Raw genomic sequence first — 6974 nt, 5'->3', positions numbered from 1 at the left:
TCGTTTTAACAAATGCCTTTGAACAGCAATATCTACATGCAAACAAATAAAGGGGATCATTAAATCAAAATGGATTGAATCCTAAAGCTAAGAACTAAAATTATAAAACTCTTAGAAGAAAACATAGGGTTAAATAGCATGGCATTGGATTTGGCAGTGATTTCTTTCTTTTTTTTTTATTGCTTAAAGTATTACAAAGGGTATTACATATGTCTCCCCCCCCCTTCCCCCCGCTCTTGACAATCCCCTGGCCTCCCCTACCCACCAGTGTCTTATGTCCATTGGTTATGCTTATATGCATGCATACAAGTCCTTCGGTTGATCTCTTACCCTCCCCTCCTGTCCCCTAACCCTCCCCGGTCTTCCCGCTGTAGTTTGAAAGTCTGTTCTAGGCTGCTCTTTCTTTGTATCTATTTTTGTTCATAAGTTTATAATGGTCTTTATTACCATGAATGAGTGAGATCATGTGGTATTTTTCCTTCATTGACTGGCTTATTTTACTTAGCATAATGCTCTCCAGTTCCATCCACACTGTTGCAAATGATAAGAATTCCTTCTTTTTTACAGCAGCATAGTATTCCATCATGTAGATGTACCACAGTTTTCTAATCCATTCATCTACTGATGGGCACTTAGGCTGTTTCCAGATCTTAGCTATGGTGAATTGTGCTGCTATGAACATACCCTTGTCTGTCTTTTCTAAGCCTTTCAGCCGCCTCACTCAGGTTCACCCTGTGCTGGCATGGCACATTTTAGAAAGATCTGCCTCCATGCTCCCAGGGCAGATTCCTGCCTCAAACAGGAAACAGCTCTGGGAAACAGTTTGGGGGAGGGTGCAGCTGTTGCCAAGACAACCCTTGTAGGACTGACTTCCTTCCACTTGGTCGCTGTTCGTCTGTATGTGACAAACACCACCCATGGTTTTTATATAAGTAGATATGACTACATAGCTATGCTACATGTCTTAGCATAGTTCTTGGCTTATAGTGGGGTTCAATTAATAATTACTGATAATTATGACAATATGGTGTATTTTATCACATTGGCTCGATTAGAATTATAAAGAAATCCAGAAGCATAATTGCAGGGCTCAGTAGTTTCCTGCTTTGAATCATTAAAGGAAAGAGAAGAATAAAGTGCTTACATTTATTATTTGTAGTTTCAGGGGGTAGAACAACAACAAAACGAATCAGCACAGGATAAAGACTTCCCAGGTTACTCTTCATTGGTCATGCCCCAGCAAAATGAAGATTCCCATTCATTAGGGGCATCAGAAAGTAGATTTCTATGTTCTGTTTCAGGTTAAACTAAGTGACTTGTACAGTTTCCTCCAAGCATTTTGAGTTGCTGTTTCTAACTCAGTTGATTATACTATATATTTGTTGAGTATAAAGATCATGTTTTATATCGGTTGGTATCAGTAGTCTCTAAACTCTGCCCCACATAGCAGCTGGTCAATAAGTTTTATGAAATGAAATTATAGAAGACTCCTCAAAGATAAGGGAAAATTAGGAATAGCATGTGGCTCTCTTGTAGGACTGGGAAGAGCTGAACACATGAAGGAATACATGAAAGGGGGTACTGTTATTGGAGGAAGTGGGGCAATGAGTGATTTTTCACTTGCCTGGAATTACACCAATGGGCTTCTAAAGTTCCATTTCTCTTAGTCCAGTCATAGATGAAGTGTAGCTGGGGTTTCAGTAATGCCAGAAGCAAAGTCAGAGTCCAGAGTTTCTGTTCCATGTTGCAATTGGGTGCAGTACAGCATCAGGGTAGTTTCATCCATTATTCCATTGTGTGTGGGGGTCTGCATGGCCATGGGCCACACAGAAGAATACAGGAGAGCACAGCCCATGTAGCAAAAGTCCCAGGGGTCCCTAAAGCACAAGAGAGTGAATTCCTTTGTTCAAGGGATTGAATATCCCAAATCTATGAGTGCTTGCAGTGGCCACACCCATCTGGCCAATGACCTTTGTTCCCATGTGTGATTGACAAATAAATATTGTAGGGAATATGTCTATAATATCTGGCCTTCCCTTTGTTCCTTTCCTGTTATAAATAACTAGGCTAATTACAATGGTATTAGTACCTTTCAAAGGGATAGGCAGTGTGAGTTCTCTTGCAAAGAATACAGATCTAGAGAGGAGATTATGGATTTGATTTTGGACTTGTTGAGATTGCTATGCCTGAGTAAGATGGACAGTAGGGATCTGTATAAATATGGAATTTAGGAGGAAACATTCATTTGGTAGGTCTGAGGTCCAGTCCTGGTTCCAACACCGATTAGTTCTGTGTCTTTAGGCAAGTTATCTTAATATTTTAGGTCTCAAGTCCTCTTTTGTAAAAGGAAGTAAAATTTTTTGCCTACTTTTTAGAGCTGCTATGGAGACGTTTTCATGGTACTTCCCACATAGTATAATTTATTGCTGGTTTCTTTACCATTGTAATTATTGTCATTATTAGTTTTTATTCTAGTGATAATCATTTCAGTATGTTGAGTGCAGAACCCATAATGCAATTTCTGAAACAACCAATATTGTCCACTAGTCCTTCTGAAAAAAAATGGAGTGATTATAATAGATGCAAGCAAAACAAACCTTTTTATTTTTTTAGATGAAAGTAATAAGCATTTTTATATGCTGAAAAGGAGCAAGAAGAGAGGAAAAAGTTGAAGGAAATAATGAATTAAGGGAGAAAAATCTGTTGAATCTATATATATAAAAGCCTAAGCAACCGTCGCAACTGAAACAACCAAACGGACAACTGAACAGGCTGCGTGAGGTGACCAGGCTGGCAGGGGGCTTAGTGAGGGATGACCAAACGACTGAACAGCAGGCTTGTGTGGGGCAACCAGACCGGTGGGGGGGTCATGAGGGGTGACAAGATCAGCAGGGGGGGAAGCTGGGGGTGACCAGGCCAGCAGGGAGGCAGTTAGAGTCAACCTGGCTGGCATGGAGGGGTCAGTTGGGGGCAACCTGGCCGGCAGCAGGGGACAGTTATGGGAGACCAGGCCAGCAGGGGGGCAGGTAGGAGCAATAAGGCTGGCAGGGGGGTGCAGTTAGGGGCAACCGGGCAGGCAGGTGAACGATTAGGAGCCAGTGGTCCAGGATTGCGAGAGGGATGCCCAACTGCTGGTTTAGGCCTGATCCCTGTGGGATCCCTGTGGGATTGGGCCTAAATAGGCAGTCAAACATCCCTCGAGGGGGCCTGGATTGGAGAGGGTGCAGGCTGGGCTGAGGGCCCCCCTCCCCCTGCACAAATTTCATGCACTGGGCCTCTAGCTAAGGAATAAGTGAATAAGGGGCATGATCGTCAGTAAATCTAGATTGATGGGCTTTGTCTAGGAGGAAAGGGGATACTTTTTGGTGATGGAAAGTCAAGGGGTGGGGGATAGGGAGTGAGGAGGTAAGGGATTTTTAGCTTATAATGTTTTCAATAATTAAAAATAATTAAACTGTCATATTCACATTTTGAATTAGAATTATCGTTATTCCTATTATAGGAAATTCCTTACTCTTTACTTTTTAAGAGACTTGTTTTCTAAATAACTATGGAGTGAAAAAGAGGGCAGTTGATATTTTGTTCTTTTATTAGTGAAGAAACTGAGACCCAGGGGAAAAATGTGACTTATCCTAGATGATGAAGGTCCCTGCTAGCCCTGGAACTGCAAGCAACTCAAACCCATTTTTGAACTACACACCTGTCATTTCATTCCCTCATCAGTTGGTTCTGACCTAACTTTGGGACTTGACCTCCCACCGCTGACTTCTAGGTTTGGCATCTGACTTTTCCTCCCCTCACTGTCTGGTTTTCTCCCCTCACCCCCACACCTCTTCCCCACCTTGCAGTCTTTTCCTGGCCTGCCTTCTGGATTTTACTTCTTATTTGTCTGGCAGAATTACCTTGGATTCAGCCCTGTAAAACCTAAACCCAGAACCTGCTCGGGTCAACCGTGAGCCTCTCTCTGCTTGATAGAGTAAGTATGGTTTTAACTTACAACTAATCTTGGTTCCCTAAACCCACTAGGAGCTGGGACATACATCATTTTAATATATATTTGTAGGTATTTGTATCAGCCAAGTTTAGGGGGGTCAAGTAGTAATGGAAAGCTCTGCCATTTAAAGCTTCTACAATTTGAATAGGACTTGGCTGCTTCCATGTAGACAGTGAGCCAATGGCTAGCTGATCTTTCCTGCATTCATTTATAACTTCCTATTTCTAAAGATAAAGACTCTCTACCTGCTTGGATACAGGGGTTGCTTTTCTTTTGCCTTCTTTCCTGACATCACCCATCCTGCTCTCTGAGAAGTTTGGATTTGTTGAAATTAGGTGCTGCTCTGGAAAGTGTTTAAAAGAAGACTCTCCCATCCATACTTGAGCAACACTTCTAACCAACTCACATGCTCCCAGGTACAAATTGGCATCATTTAAATTCTCATCTTTATATCCTCTATGTGCCTAGGAACCGTCTGCTAAGTCAAGTTGTATTAAAATTATAACATTAAGATACTACTTGTGTTTAGCAGTGACCAATTTATTAGGCACCATGAGAAATATGCAGAGAGGTCAAAAGACCCCAGAGTAAGATTTACATCAACATCTGCAAGCATGAGAAAATTTCCTATTCTGAAGTAGCTATGAAACTTTTACAACTTCAGAGTATCATATAACTGCAAAATTAGTTTCTTAGTTTTAGTACTTGTGAATGACTGAGGTCCCAATTACTCTAATTCCACTTTTCCAAACCTATAGCATGATTAAGTTCATTTCTTTATTTGATGAAATTCATAAAGTAAATATAAGATTTTTTCTGACTAGCAAAGTATATTGTAAAAAATTTAAAAGCATGAACAACAAGTTAAAAATAATTAATAGTTCCACTTTTTGGATATAACATTTTCATTTAAATAATTACAAATAATTATGATAAGCTTTTCTCTTACCATTGAAATGATCTGAGTTAGTTGAGTTTCATCTTTATTTCTTCTTAGTTGTCTTTATTTTTGAAAGTATTAGAGATATCCCTCCTTCTCCCCCATTGACCTGCTCCACCCCAGTCCTGCCCGCCCCCCAGGCCTTCTCCACACTATCATCTGTGTCTATGGGTTATGTATATATGCATATAAGTTCTTTGGTTATTAATCTCTACCCCCCTTCCCTCTTAGATTCATCAGTCTATCCCATGCTTTTATGCCTCTGCATCTGTTTTGTTCATTAATTTATGTTGTTCATTAGATTCCACATGTAAGTGGGATCATCAGTGGTTGAGTGTTGACCTGTAAACCAGGAGGTCACGGTTCGATTCCTGCTCAGGGCATATGCACGATTGCAGGCTCAATACCCAGTGTGGCATGTGCAGGAGGCAGCTGATCAATGATCAATTGTTCTCTCTCATTCTCTCTCTCTCTCTCTCTCTCTCTCTCTCTCTCTCCTGTTCTGTTCTGAAATCAATTAAAAATACATATTTTTAAAAGTTTCAACTTTCTAAACATAACTTTTAATGATAACATAGTATTTTTTCAAGTTGTGATCTTCAGTTTCTTGAACTAATTTATTATTGGTAACCATTTTATTTTTTAATTTTTTATGTTTCAGATACACAAGAAATAATTTTTAAAGCATAAATATGTCCCATAAAATATTTAGGACTTACTGAAATTATTTTATTTTAATTTGAAATTCAAATATAAGTGGACATCCTTCATTTTATATGACAATCCTAATTGGTGAATTTATATGTCACCTCTGCAGAGAGTTGGACTTTCTTAATGTAGCCCCAGAGGTGAGGTGTGTTGTGCCTGGTTCAGATGAGCCATAGGGATGGCAGTTCCTGAGCCTTGTAGCAGGTGGCAGGGCGCCTCAATTACTACCTCCATTTCACACCATGAGTTATGCACATCTCATTTTCTGAGCCTCAATTTCCTTATTATTATTATTTTTGTAGGTGAGACAGGTGAACTAGATGGCATCTACTTGCCCTTCCTGTTCTAGAACTCTTACCCCTTTACCTCATCATTCTGTACAATGAACCTATGCTGATGAACTTTATGAACCCATCTTCAAATAGCAAACATTTAAAAGGAACAATCTATTAAAATGTTTATGTCCCTATCCCTATCTCTATCATTATATCTACACCAATAACACCCAAAATAATATGATAAGAAGAAACAAAACAAAACACTTAGATCCCTTCCCTAGGATGACCAGAATGATGAGAGAACAGAACATTTTAAAAGAGTGTGTGGTCAGATTTTAGTCATCAATTGTCCTGGCTTGATTAAAGGAGTGAGATATGCAGAACTGCACCAGATAGTACTCACTTTCTCAATATGCACTTTAATACCAGGGCCACATCTTTTGCTAGCATAGCAAGACTTTCCTAGACTCACTGTAAAAATGTAGCTCCTATTAAATCTCAACATATTTTTCCCCAGTATATTTCCCATATGCAGGTCGAACTCTTCCAGGATACAGGCAAGAAGCAACTGGGAGTTCAGGAGTTGTGTTGCTTACACAGCATTTGCAAGAAATAAGACCCATGCCTTACCATCTGAGTCTAGGAAATAATTTAAAGACAAATGCTACTGCTGCTTTTGTCAGTTACTTCTTCATTGTTGTCATGCTATAAATATTTTGCCTTGGAACTAGAAAGTCTTGCTTCCACCTTAAAGACTTTTCTCCTTTCATCCAGGACACAGCATACAGCTCCTAGATCAATGGAAACTAAGGAGAAAAATAAACAAATGGGGCTACATCAAAATAAAAGCTTCTTCATAGCAAAAGAAACCATCAACAAAACAACAAGAAAGCCCACTGCATGGGAGAACATATTTGCCAATGTTATATCTGATAAGGGTTTAATCTTCAACATTTACAGGAACTCCTACAATTCAATCAAAAAATGGGCAAAGGACCTAAATAGACACTTTTCGAAAGAGGACATAAAGAAGGTCGAGAGACATATGAAAACA

Source organism: Myotis davidii, unplaced genomic scaffold (assembly GCF_000327345.1).
Source record: "Myotis davidii unplaced genomic scaffold, ASM32734v1 scaffold76, whole genome shotgun sequence".
In the NCBI taxonomy this organism is placed as follows: Eukaryota; Metazoa; Chordata; class Mammalia; order Chiroptera; family Vespertilionidae; genus Myotis; species Myotis davidii.
Note: the sequence above shows the minus strand (reverse complement) of the source record.